Here is a 10,906-nt window from a genome sequence, read left to right as displayed (position 1 = left end):
AATTGCACATTAACTCCCTTCATCATGTTATCAGTCTCCATCACCACATGCCGTTCGCAATCTGCTTCTATGCTCATATTCAGAGGTTTTGACCCACTAATAGTTACATTATATGTAGAAGTGAATAGTAGTAGTAGTAGCACACTGGGAGAAATTGGTATCTTCTCATCCACTACATCCACACTATGTCCCTGCAGTATCACTGGAATGTCCCAAGGTTCAGTGGATGGTGCATATTTTGGAATCCAGTACTGACCTGCACCATGCTGCTTGAGACTCCCAGTGCACCACTGCCGATGCTGCTCTGCCGGTTTTGGCTGCAGAAATTGAAAACCTCGGGTGCTCTTCTACAACTTGTGGACAGTTATATCCGTGCTCTGCTGTTGAATGTCTTCATCGGTGAGTGCTACAGACAACAGTAGATCCTTATCCTATTCCAACGAACTGACCAGTTCCGCGACAGTATTCCATGTGCTGGAAGTCGCTGCCTCTGTTGGAAGTCCCGACAAGCTGGACTGTTATGCTGCTGCACATCTTGACAATCTGAAGGGCACTGTGCTGCAGGTCCCAATTATACTGTTGAAAAAAGAAGAAGAACCTTTACATGCAATAATAATAATATCAGTTACAGACATAGATGTAACAGATAAAGATGTAATATTATTAAGCAGGGGGTACTTACTCTTGCACTTTTTTCTGTTCTGGAAGGTGCTGGGCGATTTCACCTGCTGTTGATGTTTCATGGTCCTTCCACTGACTGCGGCTGGGACTGGTGAGCTAGCGTGCTCACCTTATACTTCTGGTGTTGCCAGGTTGGGGACTCGCACAGACATTGGTTGATCTGGGGCTGTGGAAGAGGATGGTTTGCTGCAATCCTGTCTGTCTGGCTATGGGGAGAACCACTATTATTATTGGTATCCGTGTGGCGCCCCCCACACAATGTAGCACCGAAGAATAATAGCACTTACTTGCTGGACTGGTGGCAATCGCCTTTTGTGTGGTGGAAGAGGTTGACTGACTAGCCATTTCAAACAAGGTTGGTAGTTCGAGCATCAGCAGCCATCTGTGTTAGTTCTGAAATGCATCTTCAAGTTGTTCCCCTACATCATAATTATTTGCCAAAAAGTATTCTTTTTATGCTCCTCCATTATCATTTCTTTCCTGCTCCTATGTAGGAAGCTATGGACACAGTCCTCTGCTGCATGTGTACAGGTAATACAGTTATTAAAGTTCTCTCTGTCTGACACCAACAGCTCATTATAGACTGAGCTTTTTCCACCACTTTCCAGGTGAGGGAGGGAAGGGGAGGAGTAAGAAGGAAGGGTGGGAATGGGAGGGAGGAATGGGAGGGATGTTAAGGGCTGGGGATGGCCCAGTTCTGGAGGTAAGTGACAAATTTGGCTGGAAGCAGTAGGAATGCTTCTACAGAGTTGTAACATGTGAAAATTCAGGTCTGTGAGTACAGACACGTTTTGAATGTGGTGATTCACTAGGTCAGAATTTTTATATGTTTTGGTTTGCAGAAAGCATTTTTTTTCCACATGAGGCGAGGTTACGTGAAAGACTGATGTTCTGGCTGTTTTTGCTCACCTGAAGGTTACAGTAGTGTGATAGTACCGCTATACGTGAGGGATGGTCATGCCATAGTGTCCTGAATATACTGTGTTGCTATTGGAACTGGACTGTATGAAGGTTGTATCTTTTATTGCATTCCTTTCGTGTGTTGATATTGCGCTAAATACTGAGGTGTCTGAAGATGTCAGGGACACAGATTTCGAGTGCTTTTGCTCATCTGGATGTTGTGATACCATTAAGAATTTCTGGCGCAGGTGTTCCATGTTCACATTCAGAACGTTTACAAGCGCAGCAGAGGAGGGTCATATACACAGCACACACCAAAATATACAACACGTGACGAACACTAAACCACACTACATACAATATGGCATAAAAGAGGTCGAAAGTGCCGATGTATTTGACTACATCTGCGACATTAAAAGCTTAAGACTACATCTGGAGGGCGAGTTAGGTACGAAATGAACTATCCAAGATGTACTCATCGTTTTCAGAGCAACTCTGTTATGGTCATATGATATTATGTGAGAAGTCGCTTAAAACGCAGTGCTAGCTTGTAGTCACAAGAAATGGTACAAAATCCTACTTCTGACTGACCACTGACCTCAGAAATGTTTTCTGAAATTTGGAATCAGACATGATGAACTAAATCACACACTTACGTTGGATCCTATGGGGAGATCTGACAAGTGTATGGTCCAATGCGGCTATTGTGACATGTCCCAGGAAGGCTGGGCGAGACAGACGAGAGGGCTGTCCATATAAAGACACAACAGAGTCACGAAGCACACCATTGTAGACAGGGATGGGGATTTCCCAGAGATGGAAGGGAGGAAGGACCCTCTGATGGGTTTGGGATTTACCAGAGGGGGAGAGAGTAATTAATTGACAATTTAATTAATTAATCAATTACTTTGATATCAAGTTTATATCAAAAGTGCACCTATACGAACTTTGCCCTATTATTGATTAATCGTAAATTATATGTCTAGCAAAAGGCGAGCAGAAGCTAGTTTCAAAGAAAACAGGCTGTCGCAATTACAGACTATAAAAGAGCATATAATACCACAGTTTGATAGAGTAAAGTTGTGTGGATATAGTTCACTATTGGAATCTGCAAATGTGGGCACAGAAGCCTGTAGAATGGTTGGCTTGGACAATTTCAAAGCTTCAGTTTCTTTTACCGTCAATCTTAAGGCTGGATATGGCATTTCATGCAGGCATTTTACTACATTTGTCACAGGTAGGGACATAGAAGACAGTAATAGTATACGGCAGGAGGGACAACAGTTTGTGGAGAAAGTGAACATGCATATGACAGAGCAGGGTGTGGAGAAAGGAAACGTTTGGAACAGTGGCAAGAGTATGATACGTAATCATCATCAACACTGTTGTCCCACAGAGAACAGAAAACTATAGCTAGTGCAGTCTGTACATAGCTCCATCCACAGCTACACAATTAATGTGGCTTTACCAACGACAGGCAACTAGCAAACAAGTGGCATTTCGGTTTTCACGAGGCACAAGGCACTTGCGGCCTAAAATATTTCAAAGAAACTTGAAACAAACTGCCCACAAAATATTCACATGTGGCAAGTAAAAGTGTAAAAATGACTACAGAACATATGAAACGATTTCTAGGTGCAGTCCTTGGTGAGCGTGTATCATGGGAGACGAGCCTATTACTGTGTGGCTCCTGGTCAGGTCATACAAATTGCTCCATTCTAGAATCAAGTTTTCCAAACGAAGGTATTACCGATCCCTTGATGTTTACTTCTTCTGTCAAATGACTCTGAGCACTATGGGACTTAACTGCTGAGGTCATTAGTCCCCTAGAACTTAGAACTACTTAAACCTAACTAACCTAAGGACATCACACACATCCATGCCCGAGGCAGAATTCGAACCTGCGCGCGGTTCCAGACTGTAGCGCCTAGAACCGCTCGGCCACTCCGGCCAGCTTACTTCTTTTGTTAATATAAGCTCTGTATCAGAAGGATAGCTGATTTTGTAAGACTGCTATGTGTCAGACTATAAGTGAGGACATATGATCGTTATTTCATCATTTGTGATTTAAAATTAATTTTCTGCACCAAAGTATACACCTATGTTGCAGTATGCTTGGCGAAAACCAGGTTATGACAGTGATACAACAATATCATTATTTGAAGATGTAATTAGTGTGACTTTTGATATTGGACTGCTTGAATACGGAAGTGAATTTAAATGTAAGAACATGGCTTTAGTGAGATGTACACGTTGTTTTCTTCCGCTTTGTTTAACCACTTCGTCGGAGTTCCGCATTTTCTCTATGAGAACTAATGTAAGCACTATTAGAAGTGTAGGATATGTGTGTTTTGCGCTATTTTAGTTACTCTAAGCAGGGGATTCTTGTCACTGTTGCTTGAAAATGTAATGAATTACGTATAATTTCGCTCCTATTATATTCATATCTTGTTACTTTGTTTTTCTCTCTTAAAATGTCACTTCCAGTAGAATGCAACGTTTTGCATGGAAATGACACAGACACCTATTTCTACGATCGAGTGTTATTCTAAGCATGGTTTCGTGCAGTTCCGAGAGTTCGAGGTTAAAGGTGTAAGAACAAACAACAATCCAGCAGCGACTTAGTAGCGCTGCATGCTTGATAGTACCTGTAGCAGTCAGCACAGGCAAGAGCAGTGCCGTCAATCCTCGATTGCTGTTTATTCTTTGTATTTTTCTGTTCCTGCTAATAAATATCCGTAAAACGAACAGTGGCATATTTACAATTTTGTTTTGTTGAGGGGGAGGTTATGCCTGCCGTTTTACAACAGCTCAAATCGAAAATTAATGTTATGGAAGCGTACTAAATTAATGTCCAAATTAACACAATTTAAATGTGTCATTAGTTTACATGTGTACAATCCAGTTGCTAAGAAAATTTTCTGCACTGATTCTATTAATTGCCTCTTTTTATAGTCTAGCCGACGTTAATTTACGTTGAAGTGTATAAAATCTGCTTCTGTCTGATACTTTAATACAAGTAAATTGAACAAACGATTCATCCATTCACTAGAAATTTAAAGTACAGAACGAAGTGGTGGTCTCTTTGTTTCGCCATGTCACTATTTTCTTCTCTGTGAATTGTCTTCATGGCAAGCCCATTCGCCAGTGCCTTGCTAGTTGTACTCCATAGGTACGTCTTGATTCTCTTGAGGGTGGATAAACCACGCTCATTCCTGGCCGTTGTCTCTAGTAGATTTTCCAAAAGCTGTAGAAACCGAACGATATTATGCTAGATCTGATGGTCTCAACCAGACAAACATTCCACAGGGTTTTGAGGCAAATGCTCCAGTCGACTCATGCGTTGATGAAAGGTTTTCAACTCAGCTGTTGTCGTTAAACCAGCGTCTAATGGATTTAAAACATAAAATAAATGGAGTCTCGTAACTCCATCAGTAATACCTATGTCTTCAGTTTTTCATTGTAGAAGACAAAAATGTTAAAAAGTTCACAATGTGTCAAGAATCGATTCTGCAGTGAACTAATGAAGACAACCAAAAAGTGTACGAACGCAAACACTTTGCAGTAATCCTCCACATCATCACTGGTATCCTTAGTTGTACAATGTTCTAGTTGTAGGGTAAAGCCGATCCTGGGCCATTTTGTCTGTGTGGTTGTTCTGTTAATTGATTTATGACCCTCTTGTTCTGGAAGACTTTTGATATCAAACTGATGTGATAATGAATTAAATTGATCAATTATACCACCTCTTCCCCTCCCCTTAACCTATTGTTCAGCTAAGTGGCATACGACCCCCTGAGGGTTGATTCTTGAACCCTTGGGATAATTCGTCCTTCTGAAAACTCCCCGCTCCCCCCACAAGCCACCCTTCTAATCCCTCTGGGAAAAGAGATGCCAGAGATATCAAATCAATTGACTTATTAATTAACTTGATCAATTAACTACCCCTTGCCCCTCTGGGAAATCCCCAGCCCATCAGAGGGTCTCTCCCCTCTCTTCCCGTCCCCACCACATCCCCTACGATAAATTTGGATTTTTTCATGATAAATTCAGTAAATTGCAGTAAATTCAAATGCTAATTACATTATATTGTAGTGGTCATAATAATGATTAATAATAATTTATTCTTTATTTACAAAAATTCAATTTGCATATTACTGGTGGCAAAGATGTAGGGTACTCTCTTCATTTCACCATCATTGGAATACTGATGCAGTCTATAACATCAGAATCCAAGATGACTGACACAGAATACTGGTGCAGTCTAACTCCCCCCCTCCCCTACTATTGGTGGGAAAACCCAAATTTTTTCCTGTGGCTGTGAAGCATGGAAGCTGGGGAGGGGAAGTTGCCATTGATTCAGCACTTTAGCTCTACCCAGTTTTGTCAATAACTGCTGGATGTGGAGATAATATTTTCGATATTAGTCTAGCACTCAAGAGTTGCTCCAACCAGTGTAGCCAATAGCCTATGTGGGAAGGATGGGTAATAATAACAGGACAGTAAGCTATCACAGAAGTGCAGGGAAATAGCCTTCCCCTGATCTACAAGTGAATTGCTGCTGAGGGGGACATAAGGATGGGTAATGATATTAGAAAACTGATGTACTGTCCCCTTGCCGCTATGAATCCCTGCCCCTATATACAGGACTCCTGTAATAACATCGTTGGGGAATGAAACACACTTATATTTATTTATGAGTCGCAAGTCAGATCCCAGCCAAGAGAAACATGTTGAATACATTGTGTGATATTTTTTATGAATCTACTGCTCATTATCTTACTTAAACATTGCATTTCAGGACGAAAAAGTGACAAGTCACCTCTAGCCTAGTCAATATAATGAGTCTACTGTGAACCCATGACAAGTCACCTCCAGCCTAGTCAATATAATGAGTCTACTGTGAACCCAAAGGGCCGACCAGCCAGAACTTTTCTTAGTAATACCGCTCACTACGGGCTTAATCCATGACTTCTGGTCGCTGAACTCTCGTGACCACTCCTGCTGCTGTCCGTGACACAACGCGAGACAAGCAGGTGCAACCTGGATGTATAGTTCTAACTGCAGTTTCATCTCTGACAAAGATTTCTGAGTTTAAAAAAACCCAGTTTACCCGGGTTGAAATGGGGATTTTGTTCTATCAATACATCTCGAATTTCTCACACAAAATGTAGATTCGTTCCTTTTATATGAGTTATTTTCAAGAAATTGGACCGTACGCATGTTTTCACATCGCTAAAGTATCGTTACTTCTTGTCGAAATCCTGTACAACACTGTGGCATAGGCCATATTTCCTCTAGGTACTCTCTCATCAAGAAGAAAATCTGTTCATGTCAGCTTAATATCTGCCATGTTCCGTATCACAGGACTAGAATATTAAACTCATTTTTGGGTCATGATGGAGCACTAAGAGCATGCTCTACTTCTGTCACAGAATGCTTCATCAGTTTCAAACTGTCTTAAAGTAACCATATGTCCCATCACCTGCAAAGTTTCTTAGAATTCACCAGGTAACCATTACAGATGCTTCTGTGACATCTAACTCCCCCCCCCCCCCCTACTATTGGTGGGAAAATCCAAATTTTTTTCTTGTGGCTGTGAAGCATGGGAGTTGAGGAGGGACAGTTGCCATTGATCGAGCACTGTAGCTCTACCCAGTAGATAGTGTCTACCTAGTAGATGGTGTCGGAAGTTCCTTGCGGCTTTTCGCAGATGATGCCGTAGTATACAGAGAAGTTGCAGCATTAGAAAATTGCAGCGAAATGCAGGAAGATCTTCAGCGGATAGGTACTTGGTGCAGGGAGTGGCAACTGACCCTTAACATAGACAAATGTAATGTATTGCGAATACATAGAAAGAAGGATCCTTTATTGTATGATTGTATAATAGCAGAACAAACACTGGTAGCAGTTACTTCTGTCAAATATCTGGGAGTATGCGTGCGGAACGATTTGAAGTGGAATGATCATATAAAACTAATTGTTGGTAAGGCCAGTGCCAGGTTGAGATTCATTGGGAGAGTCCTTAGAAAATGTAGTCCATCAACAAAGGAGGTGGCTTACATATCACTCGTTCGACCTATATTTGAGTATTGCTCATCAGTGTGGGATCCATACCAGGTCGGGTTGACAGAGGAGATAGAGAAGATCCAAAGAAGAGCGGCGCGTTTCGTCACAGGGTTATTTGGTAACCGTGATAGCGTTACGGAGATGTTTAGCAAACTCAAGTGGCAGACTCTGCAAGAGAGGCGTTCAGCATCGCCGTGTAGCTTGCTGCCCAGGTTTCGAGAGGATGCGTTTCTGGATGAGATATCGAATACATTGCTTCCCCCTACTTATACTTCCCGAGGAGATCACGAATGTAAAATTAGAGAGATTCGAGCGCGCACGGAGGCTTACCGGCAGTCGTTCTTCCCGCGAACCGAACGCGACTGGAACAGGATTCAAGGGAGGTAATGACAGTGGCACGGAAGTGCCCTCCACCACACACCGGTGGGTGGCTTGCGGAGTATAAATGTAGATGTATATGTAGATCTCTGGAGGAATTATTCATGTCAGGATTATACTACGTATCACTTTATAAATTCAGTAATATAGATGGTTTTATTGCGATGGTCGTCTTTCCCTGTGCAAGTGAGAGATTGAAATTCCATTAAAAGATCTCGCCGTTGCGGAAAAACGCCCGATTGCCACTCCAACTCGTGAATCATATCCGTGGTGATATCATCCTCTCTTTCAGCCGCATGGCGACACATCACTGACATCGAATTAATTGAGAGTTCCTGTGGATGGTGACTAATTTTTTCATGCAGTTGGATTACACTCACCAGGTAACCATTACAGATGCTTCCGTGACATCTCTGGAGGTTTCCCACAGGCTAGTCACTCCCTCCGATGCCAAAATGGGTGACAACCGTCATCAAATAGCTGAAGATATGCAATGGTAATGGCGTTTTGTCCCTTGGTTGCCTTGTCATGTTGGTGGAAGCAAGTCACTTAGAATTATGGTATCCTACTCCGGAACTCATCCTTCTGAGACTTGTCGGTCTATTGTGGCGGTAGGATGTTTCATATTCTTCTCCATCCCTGCGACGCCTCCGCCCCCATCCCTCCACCGCCGCCCGGTCGCAGCCACCCCGGCCACTGGGTCGTGAAGCTCCGCCAACACGTCTGGACTGTACCGCTCCCAGCCCACAAGCCACCGTTCGCCCTGTTGGACAGCTGTTAATGATTCCAGACTCGCAAAAGTTGTCCTATTCTTAGAAGGACTGGGCACTTAAATGTCACTGGGGCAAATACCAAGATGTTGAACAATATTGGCCCCTTCATCCCTCCTGCAAACCAAAAGGTTCTGAGATGTGTTTGTGAAATATCCCGGGAAGGGTGACCCAGTGAGCAATAGCAAAGTGCCCGTCTGCTCACTACCCCATCCCAAATGTGTATAAGAGTGCAGACCTAGGTTTCCCTCAGAATACAGCCCTGCAGAAGCATTCCTGTTGGCTCCCGCCAAATTAGTGGGCAGACACTCTGAGAACTCAACTGGGAATCCCTGGAGGGAACGCAATATAGTTTTAAAGGAACAGTATTGAGAACCGACATTTGAAGCTGACTGTAGAAGAACTATACTGCCGCAACATACATTTCACATAAAGACCACAATCATAAGATAAGAGACGGAGGCATATGTTGTTGTTGTTGTTGTGGTCTTCAGTCCTGAGACTGGTTTGATGCAGCTCTCCATGCTACTCTATCCTGTGCAAGCTTCTTCATCTCCCAGTACCTACTGCAACCTACATCCTTCTGAATCTGCTTAGTGTATTCATCTCTTGGTCTCCCCCTACGATTTTTACCCTCCACGCTGCCCTCCACTACTAAATTGGTGATCCCTTGATGCCTCAGAACATGTCCTACCAACCGATCCCTTCTTCTGGTCAAGGTGTGCCACAAACTTCTCTTCTCCCCAATCCTATTCAATACTTCCTCATATATATATAGACAGTCTTTTTCTCCCTCACTCTATTTGCGAGTGGAATGGGAAAAGAAATGACTAGTGGTGGCACAGGGCCTCAGCTATTATGGAGGAGGACAACAGCAATCGACGAACATTTAGGTTTATAGTTACATCCTGGACAATCTTGTTTCTGACATTGTCAACATAAACTATACCGAAGATAGTGCGCTCCTTAGGAAGAAGAATTTAAATGTGCTTAGTCCTATTACAGAAGCATTTTGCGATAAGATTATCGTAGGTTAAATCTGTGAACAATTGGACTGTCAGGGTCAGTTAGAGAAGGCATGATGTAATGTTAAAGAAAGAGATGTGCGGCTGGTTTAACAAGTACCTCCATAGTAAATTCTCTGACATCGTCACTGCATGACATGGTGTCAAGGTGACGCTACCATTTCTCCTACATGGGTGCGAAAGTGTGACAGCAAAAGGAATATTGGATAAAATCGAGAAGGAAGCGCTGGAAACCATTTCGAATAAATATAAAAACCCTCTGGCTCTACCATATAAAGTGAATTAGCTGACGTTAAAATAGATGTTCTAATGGATGAGATGCCTGAAACACTGCAACATCAGCGAGTAGACGACTATTCCGTTAAGGATTTGTACATAACGCAAAATTTTGCCGGGATTTTTAATAAAATAGAGATGTGCGACTACCTAATATCAAACGACGACTTCTGCATGGAATGAGACCGCCTGGGAAGGTGCATTGTGATTGTGGACAACTATAATTGGAGCAGACTGTTAAATGTCTACGACCCTCAACTATAGAGTAAATGTATGTAACTAATTTGTATATCAAATCACAAGCCCGGGTGTGAACAAAGTTGTCGGTAACCATCTTATAGCTTTTATGAAGTGTCCAGACAAGCGATTATGAGAAACATTTACGTCCGCCTCCGCTAAACAGCATGGTATCAGCAGACTGGAGGCTACAATATACAGCTACAAAATGGATCATGTGTTTCACCCTACACAAAACTGTTTAAGTGTTTTAAATTCTAACAAGCAGTGTTTACAGTATGCTCCACTGTACTCGTTGCCCATCACATCCATGTGTTGTCAATTATCCCATAACTTAGAAAACAGCTATTGCAAATGCGCAGGCGAGACTTACACATTACTTTAAACACGGTGTGTGGTGAAATCTGGCTACTAATGGCGAATGTAAAATATCTGCATTTACTGTTAATAGTAATAGTAAGTAGCCATATGCTGGAGTCTCGAAAAACCTGTTTATAAACCTCCATTCTCGAAAATGGTACAAATGGCTCTGAGCACTATGGGACTTAACACCTGAGGTCATCAGTCCTC

General features: G+C 42.5%; 1 pseudogene; it reads left to right on the top strand.

Moving 5' to 3' along the window:
- The first annotated feature begins 6,871 nt into the window (after positions 1-6,871).
- On the top strand, positions 6,872-7,050 carry LOC126163301 (U2 spliceosomal RNA; annotated as a pseudogene).
- The last annotated feature ends 3,856 nt before the right edge of the window (positions 7,051-10,906 follow it).

This window comes from Schistocerca cancellata, chromosome 2, assembly GCF_023864275.1.
Source record: "Schistocerca cancellata isolate TAMUIC-IGC-003103 chromosome 2, iqSchCanc2.1, whole genome shotgun sequence".
In the NCBI taxonomy this organism is placed as follows: domain Eukaryota; kingdom Metazoa; phylum Arthropoda; class Insecta; order Orthoptera; family Acrididae; genus Schistocerca; species Schistocerca cancellata.
This window is presented reverse-complemented; position numbering and strand designations above follow the sequence as displayed.